The sequence below is a fragment of the Chiloscyllium punctatum genome, chromosome 39 (assembly GCF_047496795.1).
Source record: "Chiloscyllium punctatum isolate Juve2018m chromosome 39, sChiPun1.3, whole genome shotgun sequence".
NCBI lineage: Eukaryota > Metazoa > Chordata > Chondrichthyes > Orectolobiformes > Hemiscylliidae > Chiloscyllium > Chiloscyllium punctatum.
Window position 1 is genome coordinate 34,771,525 of NC_092777.1, and position 24,013 is coordinate 34,795,537.

Genomic DNA, 24,013 nt, shown 5'->3' on the forward strand with positions numbered 1-24,013 from the left:
AGGAGCAGGAGGAGGAGCAGGAACAGGAACAGGAACAGGAGCAGGAGCAGGAACAGGATCAGGAACAGGAGCAGGAGCAGGAACAGGAATAGGAACAGGAGCATAAACAGGAACAGGTGCAGGAACAGGACAGGAGCAGGAACTGGAGCAGAAACAGAACAGGAGCAGAAACAGGACTGGAGCAGGAACAGAAACAGGAGCAGAAACAGGACAGCAGCAGCAGCAGGAACAGGAGGAAGAAAAGGAGCAGCAACAGGAGCAGAAACAGGAGCAGAAAGAGGAACAGAAACAGGAACAGGAGCAGAAACAGGAGGAGGAACAGGGGCAGGAGCAGGAACAGGAGCAGGAACAGGAACAGGAGCAGGAACAGAAACAGGAGCAGAAACAGGAGCAGAAACAGGAACAGGAGCAGGAGCAGAAACAGGAACAGGAGCAGAAACAGGAGCAGAAACAGGAACAGGAGCAGAAACAGGAACAGGTGCAGGAACAGGACAGGAGCAGGAACAGGAGCAGAAACATGAACAGGAGCAGGAACAGGAATGGGAGCAGGAACAGGAACAGGAGCAGGAACAGGAACAGGAGCAGGAACAGAAACAGGAGCAGGAGCAGGAACAGGAGCAGGAACATGAACGGGAGCAGGAACATGAAAGGGAGCAGGAACCGGAATGGGAGCAGGAACAGGAACAGGAGCAGGAACAGGAACAGGAGCAGGAACAGAAACAGGAGCAGGAGCAGGAACAGGAGCAGGAACATGAACAGGAGCAGGAACAGGAATGGCTGCAGGAACAGGAACTGAAGCAGATGCAGGAACAGGAGCAAGAACAGGAGCAGAAACAGGAACAGGTGCAGGAGCAGGAGCAGAAACAGGAACAGCAGCAGGAGCAGGAGCAGGAACAGGAACAGGAACAGGAGCAGGATTGCAGCAGGAATAGGACCAGGAGCAGGAACAGGAGCAGGAACAGGAGCAAGAGCAGGAACAGGAGCAGGAACAGGAACAGGAGGAGGAACAGGGGCAGGAGCAGGAACAGGAACAGGAACAGGAGAAGGAACAGGAACAGGAGGAGGAACAGGAACAGGAGCAGCAACAGGAACATGGGCAGGGACTGGAACAGGAGCAGGAGCAGGAATAAGAGCGGGAGCAGGAACAGGATCAGGAGCAGGAACAGGAGAACGAGCAGGAGCAGGATAAGGAACATGAACCGAAACAGGAGCAGGAACAGGACAGGAGCAGGAGCAGAAACAGGAACAGGAGCAGGAGCAGGAGCAGGAACAGGAGCAGGAGCAGGAACTAGAGCAAGAATAGGAACAGGAACAGGAACAGGAACAGGAACAGGAACAGGAGGAAGAACAGGAGGAAGAACAGGAGCAGGAACAGGAGCTGGAACAGGAACTGAAGCACGAACAGGAGCAGGAACAGGAACAGGAGCAAGAACAAGAACAGGAGTGGAAATAGGAACAGGAACAGGAACAGGAACAGGAGCAGGAACAGGAGAAGGAAATGGAGCAGGATCTGGAGCAGGAACAGTAACAGTAACAGGAGCAGGAACTGGAGCAGGAACAGGAACAGGAGCAGGAACAGGAACAGGAGCAGGAACTGGAGTAGGAACAGTGGCAGGAACAGGAACAGGAACAGGAGCATGAGCAAGAACAGGAGGAAGAACAGGAGCAGGAACAGGAGCAGGAACAGGAACAGGAGAAGGAATAGGAACAGGAGCAGGAACAAGAACAGGAGGAGGAACAGGAACAGGAACAGGAGCAGGAACAGGAACAGGAGCAGGAATAGGAACAGGAACAGGAACAACAGCAGGAATAGGAGGAAGAAAAAGAGCGGGAACTGGAGCAGGATCAGTAACAGGAGCAAGAACAGGAGCAAGAATAAGAACAGGAACAGGAGCACGAGCACGAGCAAAAACAGGAGCAGGAACAGGATCAAGAATAGGAACAGGAGCAGGATCAGGAGCAGGAACAGGAGGAAGAACAGGAGCAGGAACAGGAGTGCAAACAGATGCGGGAAAAGAAGCAAGAACAGGAGCAAGAACAGGAGCGTGAACAGGAGCAGGAACAGGAGCGGGAACAAGAGCAGGATCAGGAGCAGCAGCAGGAGCAGTAGTAAGAACAGGAGAAGGAGCAGGAACAGAAGCAGAAGCAGGAACAGGAACAGGAACAGGAACAGGTGCAGAAACAGGAATAGGAACAGGAGCAGAAACAGGAGCAGGAACAGGAACAGGAACAGGGACAACAGCAGGAATAGGAGGAAGTAAAGGAGCGGGAACTGGAGCAGGATCAGTAACAGTAGCAAGAACAGGAGCAGGAACAGGAGCAAGAATAAGAACAGGAACAGGAGCACGAGCATGAGCAAAATCAGGAGCAGGAACAGTAGCAAGAATAGGAACAGGAGCAGGATCAGGAGCAGGAACAGGAGCAAGAACAGGAGCAGGAACAGGAGTGGAAACAGGAGCGGGAAAAGAAGCAAGAACAGGAGCAAGAACAGGAGCAAAAACAGGAGCAGGAACAGGAGCGGGAACAAGAGCAGGATCAGGAGTGGGAACAGGAGCAGGAACAGGAGCAGGAGCAGGAACAGGAGCAGGAGCAGGAACAGTAGCAAGAACAGGAGCAGGAGCGGGAACAGGAGCAGGAGCAGGAACAGGAACAGGAGCAGAAACAGGAACAGGAGCAGGAACAGGAGCAGGAGCAGGAACAGGAAAAGGAGCAGGAGCAGGAACAGGAACACAAGCAGGAACAGGAACAGGAGCAGGAAAAGGAGCAGGACCAGGAGCAGGAGCAGAAACAGGAAAAGGTGCAGAAACAGGAACAGGAACAGGAGAAGGAATAGGAACAGGAGCAGAAACAGGAACAGGAGCAGGAACAGGAACAGGAACAGGAACAGGAACAGGTGCAGGAACAGGAGACAGGAACACAAGCAGGAGCAGGAACAGGAACAGGAAAAGGAGAAGGAAACGGAGCAGAAACAGGAACAGGAACAGGAGCAAGAACTGGAGCAGGAGCAGGAACATGAACAGGAGCAGGAGCAGGAATGGGTGCAGGAACAGGAACAGAAGCAGATGCAGGAACAGGAGCAGGAACAGGAGCAGGAGCAGGAACAGGAGCAGGAGCAGGAACAGCAGCAGGAGCAGGAACATGAACAGGAGCAGGAATAGTAGCGGGAACAGGACCAGGAGCAGGAACAGGAGCAGGAGCAGGAGGAGTAGCAGGAACAGGAACAGGAGCAGGAACAGGAGCAGGAACAAGAACAGGAGCAGGAACAGGAGACTGGAACAGGAGCAGGAGCAGGAACAGAAACAGGAGCAGAAACAGGAACAGGAGCAGGAGCAGAAACAGGAACAGGAGCAGAAACAGGAGCAGAAACAGGAACAGGAGCAGAAACAGGAACAGGTGCAGGAACAGGACAGGAGCAGGAACAGGAGCAGAAACATGAACAGGAGCAGGAACAGGAATGGGAGCAGGAACAGGAACAGGAGCAGGAACAGGAACAGGAGCAGGAACAGAAACAGGAGCAGGAGCAGGAACAGGAGCAGGAACATGAACGGGAGCAGGAACATGAAAGGGAGCAGGAACCGGAATGGGAGCAGGAACAGGAACAGGAGCAGGAACAGGAACAGGAGCAGGAACAGAAACAGGAGCAGGAGCAGGAACAGGAGCAGGAACATGAACAGGAGCAGGAACAGGAATGGCTGCAGGAACAGGAACTGAAGCAGATGCAGGAACAGGAGCAAGAACAGGAGCAGAAACAGGAACAGGTGCAGGAGCAGGAGCAGAAACAGGAACAGCAGCAGGAGCAGGAGCAGGAACAGGAACAGGAACAGGAGCAGGATTGCAGCAGGAATAGGACCAGGAGCAGGAACAGGAGCAGGAACAGGAGCAAGAGCAGGAACAGGAGCAGGAACAGGAACAGGAGGAGGAACAGGGGCAGGAGCAGGAACAGGAACAGGAACAGGAGAAGGAACAGGAACAGGAGGAGGAACAGGAACAGGAGCAGCAACAGGAACATGGGCAGGGACTGGAACAGGAGCAGGAGCAGGAATAAGAGCGGGAGCAGGAACAGGAGCAGGAGCAGGAACAGGAGAACGAGCAGGAGCAGGATAAGGAACATGAACCGGAAAAGGAGGAGGAACAGGAACAGGAGCAGGAACAGGAGCAGCAGCAGCAACAGGAGCAGGAACAGGAACAGGAGCAGGAACTGGAGCAGGAACAGGAAACGGAGCACGAACAGGAACAGGAACAGGAGCAGGAACAGGAGAACAAGCAGGAGCAGGAACAGGAACAGGAGCAGGAGCAGGAACAGGAAAAGGAAAAGGAGGAGGAACAGGAGCAGGAGCAGGAACAGGAACAGGAGCAGGAACTGGAGCAGGAACAGGAACTGAAAGGGGAACAGGAACAGGAGCAGGAACAGGAACAGGAACAGGAGAAGGAACAGGAACAGGAACAGGAGAAGGAACAGGAACAGGAGCAGGAACGGGAGCAGGAGCAGGAACAGGAACGGGAACAGGAGGAGGAACAGGAACAGGAACAGGAGCAAGAACAGAAACAGGAGCAGGAACAGGACAGGAGCAGGAGCAGAAACAGGAACAGGAGCAGGAGCAGGAGCAGGAACAGGAGCAGGAGCAGGAACTAGAGCAAGAATAGGAACAGGAACAGGAACAGGAACAGGAACAGGAGGAAGAACAGGAGGAAGAACAGGAGCAGGAAGAGGAGCTGGAACAGGAACTGAAGCACGAACAGGAGCAGGAACAGGAACAGGAGCAAGAACAAGAACAGGAGTGGAAATAGGAACAGGAATAGGAACAGGATCAAGAACAGGAACAGGAGCAGGAACAGGAGAAGGAAATGGAGCAGGATCTGGAGCAGGAACAGTAACAGTAACAGGAGCAGGAACTGTAGCAGGAACAGGAACAGGAGCAGGAACAGGAACAGGAGCAGGAACTGGAGTAGGAACAGTGGCAGGAACAGGAACAGGAACAGGAGCATGAGCAAGAACAGGAGGAAGAACAGGAGCAGGAACTGGAGCAGGAACAGGAGCAAGAGCAAGAACACGAGCAGAAGCAGGAGCAGGAACAGGAGCAGAAGCAGGAGCAGGAACAGGAGCAGAAGCAGGAGCAGGAACAGGAGCAAGAATAGGAACAGGAACAGGAACAACAGCAGGAATAGGAGGAAGAAAAGGAGCGGGAACTGGAGCAGGATCAGTAACAGGAGCAAGAACAGGAGCAAGAATACGAACAGGAACAGGAACAGGAACAGGAGCACGAGCACGAGCAAAAACAGGAGCAGGAACAGGAGCAAGAATAGGAACAGGAGCAGGATCAGGAGCAGGAACAGGAGGAAGAACAGGAGCAGGAACAGGAGTGCAAACAGGAGCGGGAAAAGAAGCAAGAACAGGAGCGTAAACAGGAGCAGGAACAGGAGCGGGAACAAGAGCAGGATCAGGAGTGGGAACAGGAGCAGGAACAGGAGCAGGATGAGGAACAACAGCAGGAACAGGAGGAAGAAAAGGAGCAGGAACTGGAGCAGAAACAGGAACAGGAACAAGAACAGGATCAGGAACAGGAGCAGAAACAGGAACAGGAACAGGAGCAGGAACAGGAACAGGAGAAGGAACAGGAACAGGAACAGGAACAGGAGCAGGAACAGGAACAGGAGAAGGAATAGGAACAGGAGCAGGAACAAGAACAGGAGGAGGAACAGGAACAGGAACAGGAGCAGGAGCAGGAACAGGAACAGGAGCAGGAATAGGAACAGGAACAGGAACAACAGCAGGAATAGGAGGAAGAAAAGGAGCGGGAACTGGAGCAGGATCAGTAACAGGAGCAAGAACAGGAGCAAGAATAAGAACAGGAACAGGAGCACGAGCATGAGCAAAAACAGGAGCAGGAACAGGATCAAGAATAGGAACAGGAGCAGAATCAGGAGCAGGAACAGGAGGAAGAACAGGAGCAGGAACAGGAGTGCAAACAGGAGCGGGAAAAGAAGCAAGAACAGGAGCAAGAACAGGAGCGTGAACAGGAGCAGGAACAGGAGCGGGAACAAGAGCAGGATCAGGAGCAGCAGCAGGAGCAGTAGTAAGAACAGGAGAAGGAGCAGGAACAGAAGCAGAAGCAGGAACAGGAACAGGAACAGGAACAGGTGCAGAAACAGGAATAGGAACAGGAGCAGAAACAGGAGCAGGAACAGGAACAGGAACAGGGACAACAGCAGGAATAGGAGGAAGTAAAGGAGCGGGAACTGGAGCAGGATCAGTAACAGTAGCAAGAAGAGGAGCAGGAACAGGAGCAAGAATAAGAACAGGAACAGGAGCACGAGCATGAGCAAAAACAGGAGCAGGAACAGTAGCAAGAATAGGAACAGGAGCAGGATCAGGAGCAGGAACAGGAGCAAGAACAGGAGCAGGAACAGGAGTGGAAACAGGAGCGGGAAAAGAAGCAAGAACAGGAGCAAGAACAGGAGCAAAAACAGGAGCAGGAACAGGAGCGGGAACAAGAGCAGGATCAGGAGTGGGAACAGGAGCAGGAACAGGAGCAGGAGCAGGAACAGGAGCAGGAGCAGGAACAGTAGCAAGAACAGGAGCAGGAGCGGGAACAGGAGCAGGAGCAGGAACAGGAACAGGAGCAGAAACAGGAACAGGAGCAGGAACAGGAGCAGGAGCAGGAACAGGAAAAGGAGCAGGAGCAGGAACAGGAACACAAGCAGGAACAGGAACAGGAGCAGGAAAAGGAGCAGGACCAGGAGCAGGAGCAGAAACAGGAAAAGGTGCAGAAACAGGAACAGGAACAGGAGAAGGAATAGGAACAGGAGCAGAAACAGGAACAGGAACAGGAACAGGAACAGGAACAGGTGCAGGAACAGGAACAGGAAAAGGAGAAGGAAACGGAGCAGAAACAGGAACAGGAACAGGAGCAAGAACTGGAGCAGGAGCAGGAACATGAACAGGAGCAGGAGCAGGAATGGGTGCAGGAACAGGAACAGAAGCAGATGCAGGAACAGGAGCAGGAACAGGAGCAGGAGCAGGAACAGGAGCAGGAGCAGGAACAGCAGCAGGAGCAGGCACATGAACAGGAGCAGGAATAGCAGCGGGAACAGGACCAGGAGCAGGAACAGGAGCAGGAGCAGGAGGAGTAGCAGGAACAGGAACAGGAGCAGGAACAAGAACAGGAGCAGGAACAGGAGACTGGAACAGGAGCAGGAGCAGGAACAGAAACAGGAGCAGAAACAGGAGCAGAAACAGGAACAGGAGCAGGAGCAGAAACAGGAACAGGAGCAGAAACAGGAGCAGAAACAGGAACAGGAGCAGAAACAGGAACAGGTGCAGGAACAGGACAGGAGCAGGAACAGGAGCAGAAACATGAACAGGAGCAGGAACAGGAATGGGAGCAGGAACAGGAACAGGAGCAGGAACAGGAACAGGAGCAGGAACAGAAACAGGAGCAGGAGCAGGAACAGGAGCAGGAACATGAACGGGAGCAGGAACATGAAAGGGAGCAGGAACCGGAATGGGAGCAGGAACAGGAACAGGAGCAGGAACAGGAACAGGAGCAGGAACAGAAACAGGAGCAGGAGCAGGAACAGGAGCAGGAACATGAACAGGAGCAGGAACAGGAATGGCTGCAGGAACAGGAACTGAAGCAGATGCAGGAACAGGAGCAAGAACAGGAGCAGAAACAGGAACAGGTGCAGGAGCAGGAGCAGAAACAGGAACAGCAGCAGGAGCAGGAGCAGGAACAGGAACAGGAACAGGAGCAGGATTGCAGCAGGAATAGGACCAGGAGCAGGAACAGGAGCAGGAACAGGAGCAAGAGCAGGAACAGGAGCAGGAACAGGAACAGGAGCAGGAACAGGAGCAGGAACAAGAACTGGAGCAGGAACAGGAGACTGGAACAGGAGCAGGAGCAGGAACAGAAACAGGAGCAGAAACAGGAGCAGAAACAGGAACAGGAGCAGGAGCAGAAACAGAAACAGGAGCAGAAACAGGAGCAGAAACAGGGAAAGGAGCAGAAACAGGAACAGGTGCAGGAACAGGACAGGAGCAGGAACAGGAGCAGAAACATGAACAGGAGCAGGAACAGGAACGGGAGCAGGAGCAGGAACAGGAGCAGGAACAGGAACAGGAGCAGGAACAGGAACAGTAGCAGGAACAGAAACAGCAGCAGGAGCAGGAACAGGAGCAGGAACATGAACAGTAGCAGGAACAGGAATGGGAGCAGGAACAGGAACAGGAGCAGGAACAGGAACAGAAACAGGAGCAGGAGCAGGAACAGGAGCAGGAACATGAACAGGAGCAGGAACAGGAATGGGTGCAGGAACAGTAACAGGAACAGGAGCAGGAGCAGGAACAGGAGCAGGAACAGGAACAGGAGCAGGAACAGGAACAGGAGCAGGAACAGGACATGAGCAGGAGCAGAAACAGGAACAGGAGCAGGAACGGGATCAGGAGCAGGAATAGCAGCGGGAACGGGACCAGGAGCAGGAACAGGAAGAGCAACAGGAACATGAACAGGAACAGGAACAGGAGCAGGAAGAGCAACAGGAACATGAACAGGAACAGGAACAGGAGCAGGAGCAGGAGCAGGAGCAGGAACAGCAGCAGGAACAGCAGGAGGAACAGGAACAGGAGCAGGAAGAGCAACAGGAACATGAACAGGAACAGGAACAGGAGCAGGAAGAGCAACAGGAACATGAACAGGAACAGGAACAGGAGCAGGAGCAGGAGCAGGAACAGCAGCAGGAACAGCAGGAGGAACAGGAACAGGAGCAGGAAGAGCAACAGGAACATGAACAGGAACAGGAACAGTAGCAGGAGCAGGAGCAAGAACAGGAGCAGGAACAGGAGAAGGAACAGGAGCAGGAAGCAGGAGCAGGAGCAGGAACAGGAACAGGAACAGGAGCATAAACAGGAACAGGTGCAGGAAGAGGACAGGTGCAGGAACTGGAGCAGGAACAGAAACAGGAGCAGAAACAGGACAGGAGCAGCAGCAGAAACAGGAACAGGAGCAGGAACAGGATCAGGAGCAGGAACAGGAGCAGGAACAGGAACAGGAAAAGGAGAAGGAAATGGAGCAGAAACAGGAACAGGAACAGGAGCAAGAACTGGAGCAGGAGCAGGAACAGGAACAGGAGCAGGAGCAGGAATGGGTGCAGGAACAGGAACAGAAGCAGATGCAGGAACAGGAGCAGGAACAGGAGCAGGAGCAGAAATAGGAATAGGAACAGGAGCAGGAGCAGGAACAGGAGCAGGAGCAGGAGCAGGAACAGCAGCAGGAGCAGGAACATGAACAGGAGCAGGAATAGCAGCGTGAACAGGACCAGGAGCAGGAACACGAGCAGGAGCAGGAGGAGTAGCAGGAACAGGAACAGGAGCAGGAACAGGAGCAGGAACAAGAACAGGAGCAGGAACAGGAGACTGGAACAGGAGCAGGAGCAGGAACAAAAACAGGAGCAGAAACAGGAGCAGAAACAGGAACAGGAGCAGGAGCAGAAACAGGAACAGGAGCAGAAACAGGAACAGGAGCAGAAACAGGAACAGGTACAGGAACAGGACAGGAGCAGGAACAGGAGCAGAAACATGAACAGGAGCAGGAACAGGAATGGGAGCAGGAACAGGAACAGGAGCAGGAACAGGAACAGGAGCAGGAACAGAAACAGGAGCAGGAGCAGGAGCAGGAACAGGAGCAGGACCATGAACGGGAGCAGGAACAGGAACGGGAGCAGGAACAGGAGCAGGAGCAGGAACAGGAACAGGAGCAGGAACAGATACAGGAGCAGGAGCAGGAACAGGAGCAGGAACATGAACAGGAGCAGGAACAGGAACGGCTGCAGGAACAGGAACTGAAGCAGATACAGGAACAGGAGCAAGAACAGGAGCAGAAGCAGAAACAGAAACAGGAACAGGAGCAGGATTGCAGCAGGAACAGGACCAGGAGCAGGAACAGGAGCAGGAACAGGAGCAAGAGCAGGAACAGGAACAGGAGCAGGAACAAGATCAGGAGCAGGAACAGGAGACTGGAACAGGAGCAGGAGCAGGAACAGAAACAGGAGCAGAAACAGGAGCAGAAACAGGAACAGGAGCACGAGCAGAAACAGGAACAGGAGCAGAAACAGGAGCAGGAACAGGAGCAGGAACAGAAACAGGAGCAGGAGCAGGAACAGGAGCAGGAACATGAACAGGAGCAGGAACAGGAATGGGTGCAGGAACAGGAACCGAAGTAGATGCAGGAACAGGAGCAAGAACAGGAGCAGAAGCAGAAACAGGGACAGGAACAGGAGCAGGATTGCAGCAGGAACAGGAGCAGAAACAGGAACAGGAACAGGAGCAGGATTGCAGCAGGAACAGGAGCAGGAGCAGGAACAGGAGCAGGAACAGGAGCAAGAGCAGGAGGAGGAGCAGGAACAGGAACAGGAACAGGAACAGGAGCAGGAAGAGCAACAGGAACATGAACAGGAACAGGAACAGGAGCAGGAGCAGGAGCAGGAACAGCAGCAGGAACAGCAGGAGGAACAGGAACAGGAGCAGGAAGAGCAACAGGAAAATGAACAGGAACAGGAACAGTAGCAGGAGCAGGAGCAAGAACAGGAGCAGGAACAGGAGAAGGAACAGGAGCAGGAAGCAGGAGCAGGAGCAGGAACAGGAACAGGAACAGGAGCATAAACAGGAACAGGTGCAGGAAGAGGACAGGTGCAGGAACTGGAGCAGGAACAGAAACAGGAGCAGAAACAGGACAGGAGCAGCAGCAGAAACAGGAACAGGAGCAGGAACAGGATCAGGAGCAGGAACAGGAGCAGGAACAGGAACAGGAAAAGGAGAAGGAAATGGAGCAGAAACAGGAACAGGAACAGGAGCAAGAACTGGAGCAGGAGCAGGAACAGGAACAGGAGCAGGAGCAGGAATGGGTGCAGGAACAGGAACAGAAGCAGATGCAGGAACAGGAGCAGGAACAGGAGCAGGAGCAGAAATAGGAATAGGAACAGGAGCAGGAGCAGGAACAGGAGCAGGAGCAGGAGCAGGAACAGCAGCAGGAGCAGGAACATGAACAGGAGCAGGAATAGCAGCGTGAACAGGACCAGGAGCAGGAACACGAGCAGGAGCAGGAGGAGTAGCAGGAACAGGAACAGGAGCAGGAACAGGAGCAGGAACAAGAACAGGAGCAGGAACAGGAGACTGGAACAGGAGCAGGAGCAGGAACAAAAACAGGAGCAGAAACAGGAGCAGAAACAGGAACAGGAGCAGGAGCAGAAACAGGAACAGGAGCAGAAACAGGAACAGGAGCAGAAACAGGAACAGGTACAGGAACAGGACAGGAGCAGGAACAGGAGCAGAAACATGAACAGGGGCAGGAGCAGGAGCAGGAACAGGAACAGGAGCAGGAACAGAAACAGGAGCAGGAGCAGGAGCAGGAACAGGAGCAGGACCATGAACGGGAGCAGGAACAGGAACGGGAGCAGGAACAGGAGCAGGAGCAGGAACAGGAACAGGAGCAGGAACAGATACAGGAGCAGGAGCAGGAACAGGAGCAGGAACATGAACAGGAGCAGGAACAGGAACGGCTGCAGGAACAGGAACTGAAGCAGATGCAGGAACAGGAGCAAGAACAGGAGCAGAAGCAGAAACAGAAACAGGAACAGGAGCAGGATTGCAGCAGGAACAGGACCAGGAGCAGGAACAGGAGCAGGAACAGGAGCAAGAGCAGGAACAGGAACAGGAGCAGGAACAGGAGCAGGAACAAGATCAGGAGCAGGAACAGGAGACTGGAACAGGAGCAGGAGCAGGAACAGAAACAGGAGCAGAAACAGGAGCAGAAACAGGAACAGGAGCACGAGCAGAAACAGGAACAGGAGCAGAAACAGGAGCAGGAACAGGAGCAGGAACAGAAACAGGAGCAGGAGCAGGAACAGGAGCAGGAACATGAACAGGAGCAGGAACAGGAATGGGTGCAGGAACAGGAACCGAAGTAGATGCAGGAACAGGAGCAAGAACAGGAGCAGAAGCAGAAACAGGGACAGGAACAGGAGCAGGATTGCAGCAGGAACAGGAGCAGAAACAGGAACAGGAACAGGAGCAGGATTGCAGCAGGAACAGGACCAGGAGCAGGAACAGGAGCAGGAACAGGAGCAAGAGCAGGAGGAGGAGCAGGAACAGGAACAGGAACAGGAGCAGGAACAGGAACAGGAGCAGGAGCATGAACAGCTGCAGGAACAGGAGCAGGAACAGGAGCAGAAACAGGAACAGGAGCAGGAACAGGATAGGAGCAGGAACAGGAGCAGGAACAGGAACAGGAGCAGGAACAGGAACAGGAGCAGAAACAGGACATGAGCAGGAGCAGAAACAGGAGCAGGAGCAGGAACAAGAACAGGAACAGGAGCAGGAATAGCAGCGGAAACAGGCCCAGGAGCAGGAACAGGAGCAGGAGCAGGAGGAGGAGCAGGAACAGAAACAGGAACAGGAACAGGAAGAGCAATAGGAACATGAACAGGAACAGGAACAGGAACAGGAACAGGAACAGCAGCAGGAGCAGGAAGAGGAACAGGAGCAGGAACAGGAACAGGAACAGGAGCAGGAGCAGGAACAGGATCAGGAACAGGAGCAGGAGCAGGAACAGGAATAGGAACAGGAGCATAAACAGGAACAGGTGCAGGAACAGGACAGGAGCAGGAACTGGAGCAGAAACAGAACAGGAGCAGAAACAGGACTGGAGCAGGAACAGAAACAGGAGCAGAAACAGGACAGGAGCAGCAGCAGGAACAGGAGGAAGAAAAGGAGCAGCAACAGGAGCAGAAACAGGAGCAGAAAGAGGAACAGAAACAGGAACAGGAGCAGAAACAGGAGGAGGAACAGGGGCAGGAGCAGGAACAGGAACGGGAACAGGAGAAGGAACAGGAACAGGAGCAGGAACGGGAGCAGGAGCAGGAACAGGAACAGGAGGAAGAAAAGGAGCAGCAACAGGAGCAGAAACAGGAGCAGAAAGAGGAACAGAAACAGGAACAGGAGCAGGAACAGGAGCAGGAGCAGGAACAGCAACAGGAACAGGAACAGGAGGAGGAACAGGAACAGGAGCAGCAACAGGAACATGGGCAGGGACTGGAACAGGAGCAGGAGCAGAAACAGGAGCAGGAATAAGAGCGGGAGCAGGAACAGGAGCAGGAGCAGGAACAGGAGAACGAGCAGGAGCAGGAACAGGAGAACGAGCAGGAGCAGGATAAGGAACAGGAACCGGAAAAGGAGGAGGAACAGGAACAGGAGCAGGAACAGGAGCAGCAGCAGCAACAGGAGCAGGAACAGGAACAGGAGCAGGAACTGGAGCAGGAACAGGAAACGGAGCACGAACAGGAACAGGAACAGGAGCAGGAACAGGAGAACGAGCAGGAGCAGGAGCAGGAACAGGAACAGGAGCAGGAGCAGGAACAGGAAAAGGGAAAGGAGGAGGAACAGGAGCAGGAGCAGGAACAGGAACAGTAGCAGGAACTGGAGCAGGAACAGGAACTGAAAGAGGAACAGGAACAGGAGCAGGAACAGGAACAGGAATAGGAGAAGGAACAGGAACAGGAACAGGAGAAGGAACAGGAACAGGAACAGGAGCAGGAACGGGAGCAGGAGCAGGAACAGGAACGGGAACAGGAGGAGGAACAGGAACAGGAGCAAGAACAGAAACAGGAGCAGGAACAGGACAGGAGCAGGAGCAGGAACAGGAGCAGGAGCAGGAACTAGAGCAAGAATAGGAACAGGAACAGGAACAGGAACAGGAGCTATTGCAAGACCATAGACAGAAGCAGGAGCAGGAGCAGGAACAGGAGCAGGAGGAAGAACAGGAGGAAGAACAGGAGCAGGAACAGGAGCTGGAACAGGAACTGAAGCACGAACAGGAGCAGGAACAGGAACAGGAGCAAGAACAAGAACAGGAGTGGAAATAGGAACAGGAATAGGAACAGGATCACGAACAGGAAAAGGAACAGGAGCAGGAACAGGAGAAGGAAATGGAGCAGGATCTGGATCAGGAACAGTAACAGTAACAGGAGCAGGAACTGGAGCAGGAACAGGAACAGGAGCAGGAACAGGAACAGGAGCAGGAACTGGAGTAGGAACAGTGGCAGGAACAGGAACAGGAACAGGAGCAGAAGCAGGAGCAGGAACAGGAGCAAGAATAGGAACAGGAACAGGAACAACAGCAGGAATAGGAGGAAGAAAAGGAGCGGGAACTGGAGCAGGATCAGTAACAGGAGCAAGAACAGGAGCAAGAATAAGAACAGGAACAGGAACAGGAACAGGAGCACGAGCACGAGCAAAAACAGGAGCAGGAACAGGAGCAAGAATAGGAACAGGAGCAGGATCAGGAGCAGGAACAGGAGGAAGAACAGGAGCAGGAACAGGAGTGCAAACAGGAGCGGGAAAAGAAGCAAGAACAGGAGCGGGAACAAGAGCAGGATCAGGAGTGGGAACAGGAGCAGGAACAGGAGCAGGAGCAGGAGCAGTAGGAAGAACAGGAGAAGGAGCAGGAACAGGAGCAGAAGCAGAAACAGGAACAGGAACAAGAACAGGATCAGGAACAGGAGCAGAAACAGGAACAGGAACAGGAGCAGGAACAGGAACAGGAGAAGGAACAGGAGATGGAGCAGAAACAGGAACAGGAACAGGAGAAGGAATAGGAACAGGAGCAGGAACAAGAACAGGAGGAGGAACAGGAACAGCAACAGGAGCAGGAGCAGGAACAGGAACAGGAGCAGGAATAGGAACAGGAACAGGAACAACAGCAGGAATAGGAGGAAGAAAAGGAGCGGGAACTGGAGCAGGATCAGTAACAGGAGCAAGAACAGGAGCAAGAATAAGAACAGGAACAGGAACAGGAACAGGAGCACGAGCACGAGCAAAAACAGGAGCAGGAACAGGAGCAAGAATAGGAACAGGAGCAGGATCAGGAGCAGGAACAGGAGGAAGAACAGGAGCAGGAACAGGAGTGCAAACAGGAGCGGGAAAAGAAGTAAGAACAGGAGCAAGAACAGGAGCGTGAACAGGAGCAGGAACAGGAGCGGGAACAAGAGCACGATCAGGAGCAGCAGCAGGAGCAGTAGCAAGAACAGGAGAAGGAGTAGGAACAGGAGCAGAAGCAGGAACAGGAACAGGAACAGGAACAGGAACAGGAGCAGGAACTGGAACAGGAGAAGGAACAGGAGATGGAGCAGAAACAGGAACAGGAGAAGGAATAGGAACAGGAGCAGGAACAGGAACAGGTGGAGGAACAGGAACAGGAACAGGAGCAGGAGCAGGAACAGGAACAGGAGCAGGAATAGGAGACAGGAACACAAGCAGTAGCAGGAGCAGGAGCAGGAATAGGAACAGGAACAGGATCAGGAAAAGGAGCAGGACCAGGAGCAGGAGCAGAAACAGGAAAAGGAGCAGAATCAGGAACAGAAACAGGAGAAGGAATAGGAACAGGAGCAGAAACAGGAACAGGAACAGGAACAGAAACAGCAGCAGGACCAGGAAGAGGAGCAGGAACAGGAACAGGAGCAGGAGTAGGAACAGGAACAGGAGCAGGAGCAGAAACAGAAACAGGAGTAGGAATAGGAACAGGAGCAGGAGCAGAAACAGGAACAGGAACGGGGCAGGAACAGGAGCAGGAACAGGTGCAGAAACAGGAATAGGAACAGGAGCAGAAACAGGAGCAGGAACAGGAACAGGAACAGGAACAGGGACAACAGCAGGAATAGGAGGAAGAAAAGGAGCGGGAACTGGAGCAGGATCAGTAAAAGGAGCAAGAACAGGAGCAGGAACAGGAGCAAGAATAAGAACAGGAACAGGAGCACGAGCACGAGCAAAAACAGGAGCAGGAACAGTAGCAAGAATAGGAACAGGAGCAGGATCAGGAGCAGGAACAGGAGCAAGAACAGGAGCAGGAACAGGAGTGGAAACAGGAGCGGGAAAAGAAGCAAGAACAGGAGCAAGAACAAGAGCAAAAACAGGAGCAGGAACAGGAGCGGGAACATTAGCAGGAGCAGGAACAGGAACAGGAGAAGGAATAGGAACAGGAGCAGAAACAGGAACAGGAACAGGAACAGGAACAGGAGCAGGAGCAGGAACAGGAGACAGGAACACAAGCAGGAGCAGGAACAGGAACAGGAGCAGGAAAAGGAGCAGGAGCAGGAGCAGAAACAGGAAAAGTGGCAGAAACAGGAACAGGAACAGGAACAGAAACAGCAGCAAGACAAGGAAGAGGAGCAGGAGCAGGAGCAGGAACAGGAACAGGAGTAGGAACAGGAACAGGAGCATGAGCAGGAACAGGAACAGGAACAGGAGTAGGAACAGGAACAGGAGCATGAGCAGGAACAGGAACAGGAACAGGAGTAGGAACAGGAACAGGAGCAGGAGCAGAAACAGAAACAGGAGTAGGAATAGGAGCAGGAGCAGGAGCAGAAACAGGAACAGGAACGGGGCAGGAACAGGAGCAGGAACAGGTGCAGAAACAGAAATAGGAACAGGAGCAGAAACAGGAGCAGGACCAGGAACAGGAACAGGAACAGGAACAGGAGCAGGAACAGGAACAGGAGAAGGAACAGGAGATGGAGCAGAAACAGGAACAGGAGAAGGAAAAGGAACAGGAGCAGGAACAGGAACAGGAGGAGGACCAGGAACAGCAACAGGAGCAGGAGCAGGAACAGGAACAGGAGCAGGAATAGGAGACAGGAACACAAGCAGTAGCAGGAGCCGGAACAGGAACAGGAACAGGATCAGGAAAAGGAGCAGGACCAGGAGCAGGAGCAGAAACAGGAAAAGGAGCAGAAACAGGAACAGGAACAGGAACAGAAACAGCAGCAGGACCAGGAAGAGGAGCAGGAACAGGAACAGGATCAGGAGGAGGAGCAGGAACAGGAGCAGGAACAGGAGCAGGAAAGAGGATCAGGAACAGGATCAGGAACAGGATCAGGAACAGGATCAGTAACAGGAGCAGGAGCAGGAGCAGGAACAGGAGCAGAAACAGGAACAGGTGCAGGAGCAGAAACAGGAACAGGAACAGGAGCAGGAACAGAAACAGGAGCAGGAACAGGATCAGTAACAGGAGCAGGAGCAGGAGCAGGAACAGGAGCTGAAACAGGAACAGGTGCAGGAGCAGAAACAGGAACAGGAGCAGGAGCAGGAACAGGAGCAGGAGCAGGAACTAGAGCAAGAATAGGAACAGGAACAGGAACAGGAGCTAGAGCAAGACCATAGACAGAAGCAGGAGCAGGAGCAGGAACAGGAGCAGGAGCAAGAACAGGAGGAAGAACAGGAGCAGGAACAGGAGCTGGAACAGGAACTGAAGCATGAACAGGAGCAGGAACAGGAACAGGAGCAAGAACAAGAACAGGAGTGGAAAAAGGAACAGGAATAGGAACAGGATCAAGAACAGGAACAGGAACAGGAGCAGGAACAGGAGAAGGAAATGGAGCAGGATCTGGAGCAGGAACAGTAACAGTAACAGGAGCAGGAACTGGAGCAGGAACAGGAACAGGAGCAGGAACAGGAACAGGAGCAGGAACTGGAGTAGGAACAGTGGCAGGAACAGGAACAGGAACAGGAGCATGAGCAAGAACAGGAGGAAGAACAGGAGCAGGAACTGGAGCAGGAACAGGAGCGGGAACAAGAGCAGGATCAGGAGTGGGAACAGGAGCAGGAACAGGAGCAGGAGCAGGAGCAGGAGCAGTAGGAAGAACAGGAGGAGGAGCAGGAACAGGAGCAGAAGCAGAAACAGGGACAGGAACAAGAACAGGATCAGGAACAGGAGCAGAAACAGGAACAGGAACAGGAGCAGGAACAGGAACAGGAGAAGGAACAGGAGATGGAGCAGAAACAGGAACAGGAACAGGAGAAGGAATAGGAACAGGAGCAGGAACAGGAACAGGAGGAGGAACAGGAACAGGAACAGGAGCAGGAGCAGGAACAGGAACAGGAGCAGGAATAGGAACAGGAACAGGAACAACAGCAGGAATAGGAGGAAGAAAAGGAGCGGGAACTGGAGCAGGATCAGTAACAGGAGCAAGAACAGGAGCAAGAATAAGAACAGGAACAGGAACAGGAGCACGAGCAAGAGCAAAAACAGGAGCAGGAACAGGAGCAAGAATAGGAACAGGAGCAGGATCAGGAGCAGGAACAGGAGGAAGAACAGGAGCAGGAACAGGAGTGCAAACAGGAGCGGGAAAAGAAGCAAGAACAGGAGCAAGAACAGGAGCGTGAACAGGAGCAGGAACAGGAGCGGGAACAAGAGCAGGATCAGGAGCAGGAACAGGAACAGGAACAGGAACAGGAGCAGGAACAGGAACAGGAGAAGGAACAGGAGATGGAGCAGAAACAGGAACAGGAGAAGGAATAGGAACAGGAGCAGGAACAGGAACAGGAGGAGGAACAGGAACAGGAGCAGGAGCAGGAACAGGAACACGAGCAGGAATAGGAGACAGGAACACAAGCAGTAGCAGGAGCAGGAACAGGAACAGGAACAGGAACAGAAACAGCAGCAGGACCAGGAAGAGGAGCAGGAACAGGAACAGGAGCAGGAGTAGGAACAGGAACAGGTGCAGGAGCAGAAACAGAAACAGGAGTAGGAATAGGAGCAGGAGCAGAAACAGGAACAGGAACGGGGCAGGAACAGGAGCAGGAACAGGTGCAGAAACAGGAATAGGAACAGGAGCAGGAACAGGAACAGGAACAGAAACAGGGACAACAGCAGGAATAGGAGGAAGAAAAGGAGCGGGAACTGGAGCAGGATCAGTAACAGGAGCAAGAATAGGAGCAGGAACAGGAGCAAGAATAAGAACAGGAACAGGAGCACGAGCATGAGCAAAAACAGGAGCAGGAACAGTAGCAAGAATAGGAACAGGAACAGGATCAGGAGCAGGAACAGGAGCAAGAACAGGAGCAGGAACATGAGTGGAAACAGGAGCGGGAAAAGAAGCAAGAACAGGAGCAAGAACAAGAGCAAAATCAGGAGCAGGAACAGGAGCGGGAACAGTAGCAGGAGCAGGAACAGGAACAGGAGAAGGAATAGGAACAGGAGCAGAAACAGGAACAGGAACAGGAACAGGAACAGGAGCAGGAGCAGGAACAGGAGACAGGAACACAAGCAGGAGCAGGAACAGGAACAGGAGCAGGAAAAGGAGCAGGAGCAGGAGCAGAAACAGGAAAAGTGGCAGAAACAGGAACAGGAACAGGAACAGAAACAGCAGCAGGACAAGGAAGAGGAGCAGGAGCAGGAGCAGGAACAGGAACAGGAGTAGGAACAGGAACAGGAGCATGAGCAGGAACAGGAACAGGAACAGGAGTAGGAACAGGAACAGGAGCATGAGCAGGAACAGGAACAGGAACAGGAGTAGGAACAGGAACAGGAGCAGGAGCAGAAACAGAAACAGGAGTAGGAATAGGAGCAGGAGCAGGAGCAGAAACAGGAACAGGAGACAGGAACACAAGCAGGAGCAGGAACAGGAACAGGAGCAGGAGAAGGAATAGGAACAGGAGCAGAAACAGGAACAGGAACAGGATCAGTAACAGGAGCAGGAGCAGGAGCAGGAACAGGAGCAGAAACAGGAACAGGTGCAGGAGCAGAAACAGGAACAGGAACAGGAGCAGGAACAGAAACAGGAGCAGGAACAGGATCAGTAACAGGAGCAGGAGCAGGAGCAGGAACAGGAGCTGAAACAGGAACAGGTGCAGGAGCAGAAACAGGAACAGGAGCAGGAGCAGGAACAGGAGCAGGAGCAGGAACTAGAGCAAGAATAGGAACAGGAACAGGAACAGGAGCTAGAGCAAGACCATAGACAGAAGCAGGAGCAGGAGCAGGAACAGGAGCAGGAGCAAGAACAGGAGGAAGAACAGGAGCAGGAACAGGAGCTGGAACAGGAACTGAAGCATGAACAGGAGCAGGAACAGGAACAGGAGCAAGAACAAGAACAGGAGTGGAAAAAGGAACAGGAATAGGAACAGGATCAAGAACAGGAACAGGAACAGGAGCAGGAACAGGAGAAGGAAATGGAGCAGGATCTGGAGCAGGAACAGTAACAGTAACAGGAGCAGGAACTGGAGCAGGAACAGGAACAGGAGCAGGAACAGGAACAGGAGCAGGAACTGGAGTAGGAACAGTGGCAGGAACAGGAACAGGAACAGGAGCATGAGCAAGAACAGGAGGAAGAACAGGAGCAGGAACTGGAGCAGGAACAGGAGCGGGAACAAGAGCAGGATCAGGAGTGGGAACAGGAGCAGGAACAGGAGCAGGAGCAGGAGCAGGAGCAGTAGGAAGAACAGGAGGAGGAGCAGGAACAGGAGCAGAAGCAGAAACAGGGACAGGAACAAGAACAGGATCAGGAACAGGAGCAGAAACAGGAACAGGAACAGGAGCAGGAACAGGAACAGGAGAAGGAACAGGAGATGGAGCAGAAACAGGAACAGGAACAGGAGAAGGAATAGGAACAGGAGCAGGAACAGGAACAGGAGGAGGAACAGGAACAGGAACAGGAGCAGGAGCAGGAACAGGAACAGGAGCAGGAATAGGAACAGGAACAGGAACAACAGCAGGAATAGGAGGAAGAAAAGGAGCGGGAACTGGAGCAGGATCAGTAACAGGAGCAAGAACAGGAGCAAGAATAAGAACAGGAACAGGAACAGGAGCACGAGCAAGAGCAAAAACAGGAGCAGGAACAGGAGCAAGAATAGGAACAGGAGCAGGATCAGGAGCAGGAACAGGAGGAAGAACAGGAGCAGGAACAGGAGTGCAAACAGGAGCGGGAAAAGAAGCAAGAACAGGAGCAAGAACAGGAGCGTGAACAGGAGCAGGAACAGGAGCGGGAACAAGAGCAGGATCAGGAGCAGGAACAGGAACAGGAACAGGAACAGGAGCAGGAACAGGAACAGGAGAAGGAACAGGAGATGGAGCAGAAACAGGAACAGGAGAAGGAATAGGAACAGGAGCAGGAACAGGAACAGGAGCAGGAGCAGGAACAGGAACACGAGCAGGAATAGGAGACAGGAACACAAGCAGTAGCAGGAGCAGGAACAGGAACAGGAACAGGAACAGAAACAGCAGCAGGACCAGGAAGAGGAGCAGGAACAGGAACAGGAGCAGGAGTAGGAACAGGAACAGGTGCAGGAGCAGAAACAGAAACAGGAGTAGGAATAGGAGCAGGAGCAGAAACAGGAACAGGAACGGGGCAGGAACAGGAGCAGGAACAGGTGCAGAAACAGGAATAGGAACAGGAGCAGGAACAGGAACAGGAACAGAAACAGGGACAACAGCAGGAATAGGAGGAAGAAAAGGAGCGGGAACTGGAGCAGGATCAGTAACAGGAGCAAGAATAGGAGCAGGAACAGGAGCAAGAATAAGAACAGGAACAGGAGCACGAGCATGAGCAAAAACAGGAGCAGGAACAGTAGCAAGAATAGGAACAGGAACAGGATCAGGAGCAGGAACAGGAGCAAGAACAGGAGCAGGAACAGGAGTGGAAACAGGAGCGGGAAAAGAAGCAAGAACAGGAGCAAGAACAAGAGCAAAAACAGGAGCAGGAACAGGAGCGGGAACAGTAGCAGGAGCAGGAACAGGAACAGGAGAAGGAATAGGAACAGGAGCAGAAACAGGAACAGGAACAGGAACAGGAACAGGAGCAGGAGCAGGAACAGGAGACAGGAACACAAGCAGGAGCAGGAACAGGAACAGGAGCAGGAAAAGGAGCAGGAGCAGGAGCAGAAACAGGAAAAGTGGCAGAAACAGGAACAGGAACAGGAACAGAAACAGCAGCAGGACAAGGAAGAGGAGCAGGAGCAGGAGCAGGAACAGGAACAGGAGTAGGAACAGGAACAGGAGCATGAGCAGGAACAGGAACAGGAACAGGAGTAGGAACAGGAACAGGAGCATGAGCAGGAACAGGAACAGGAACAGGAGTAGGAACAGGAACAGGAGCAGGAGCAGAAACAGAAACAGGAGTAGGAATAGGAGCAGGAGCAGGAGCAGAAACAGGAACAGGAACGGGGCAGGAACAGGAGCAGGAACAGGTGCAGAAACAGAAATAGGAACAGGAGCAGAAACAGGAGCAGGACCAGGAACAGGAACAGGAACAGGAACAGGAGCAGGAACAGGAACAGGAGAAGGAACAGGAGATGGAGCAGAAACAGGAACAGGAGAAGGAAAAGGAACAGGAGCAGGAACAGGAACAGGAGGAGGACCAGGAACAGCAACAGGAGCAGGAGCAGGAACAGGAACAGGAGCAGGAATAGGAGACAGGAACACAAGCAGTAGCAGGAGCCGGAACAGGAACAGGAACAGGATCAGGAAAAGGAGCAGGACCAGGAGCAGGAGCAGAAACAGGAAAAGGAGCAGAAACAGGAACAGGAACAGGAACAGAAACAGCAGCAGGACCAGGAAGAGGAGCAGGAACAGGAACAGGAGCAGGAGGAGGAGCAGGAACAGGAGCAGGAACAGGAGCAGGAAAGAGGATCAGGAACAGGATCAGGAACAGGAGCAGGAACAGGATCAGTAACAGGAGCAGGAGCAGGAGCAGGAACAGGAGCAGAAACAGGAACAGGTGCAGGAGCAGAAACAGGAACAGGAACAGGAGCAGGAACAGAAACAGGAGCAGGAACAGGATCAGTAACAGGAGCAGGAGCAGGAGCAGGAACAGGAGCAGAAACAGGAACAGGTGCAGGAGCAGAAACAGGAACAGGAGCAGGAGCAGGAACAGGAGCAGGAGCAGGAACTAGAGCAAGAATAGGAACAGGAACAGGAACAGGAGCTAGAGAAAGACCATAGACAGAAGCAGGAGCAGGAACAGGAGCAGGAGCAAGAACAGGAGGAAGAACAGGAGCAGGAACAGGAGCTGGAACAGGAACTGAAGCACGAACAGGAGCAGGAACAGGAACAGGAGCAAGAACAAGAACAGGAGTGGAAAAAGGAACAGGAATAGGAACAGGATCAAGAACAGGAACAGGAACAGGAGCAGGAACAGGAGAAGGAAATGGAGCAGGATCTGGAGCAGGAACAGTAACAGTAACAGGAGCAGGAACTGGAGCAAGAACAGGAACAGGAGCAGGAACAGGAACAGGAGCATGAGCAAGAACAGGAGGAAGAACAGGAGCAGGAACTGGAGCAGGAACAGGAGCGGGAACAAGAGCAGGATCAGGAGTGGGAACAGGAGCAGGAACAGGAGCAGGAGCAGGAGCAGGAGCAGTAGGAAGAACAGGAGGAGGAGCAGGAACAGGAGCAAAAGCAGAAACAGGGACAGGAACAAGAACAGGATCAGGAACAGGAGCAGAAACAGGAACAGGAACAGGAGCAGGAACAGGAACAGGAGAAGGAACAGGAGATGGAGCAGAAACAGGAACAGGAACAGGAGAAGGAATAGGAACAGGAGCAGGAACAGGAACAGGAGGAGGAACAGGAACAGGAACAGGAGCAGGAGCAGGAACAGGAACAGGAGCAGGAATAGGAACAGGAACAGGAACAACAGCAGGAATAGGAGGAAGAAAAGGAGCGGGAACTGGAGCAGGATCAGTAACAGGAGCAAGAACAGGAGCAAGAATAAGAACAGGAACAGGAACAGGAGCACGAGCAAGAGCAAAAACAGGAGCAGGAACAGGAGCAAGAATAGGAACAGGAGCAGGATCAGGAGCAGGAACAGGAGGAAGAACAGGAGCAGGAACAGGAGTGCAAACAGGAGCGGGAAAAGAAGCAAGAACAGGAGCAAGAACAGGAGCGTGAACAGGAGCAGGAACAGGAGCGGGAACAAGAGCAGGATCAGGAGCAGGAACAGGAACAGGAACAGGAGCAGGAACAGGAACAGGAGAAGGAACAGGAGATGGAGCAGAAACAGGAACAGGAGAAGGAATAGGAACAGGAGCAGGAACAGGAACAGGAGGAGGAACAGGAACAGGAGCAGGAGCAAGAACAGGAACACGAGCAGGAATAGGAGACAGGAACACAAGCAGTAGCAGGAGCAGGAACAGGAACAGGAACAGGAACAGAAACAGCAGCAGGACCAGGAAGAGGAGCAGGAACAGGAACAGGAG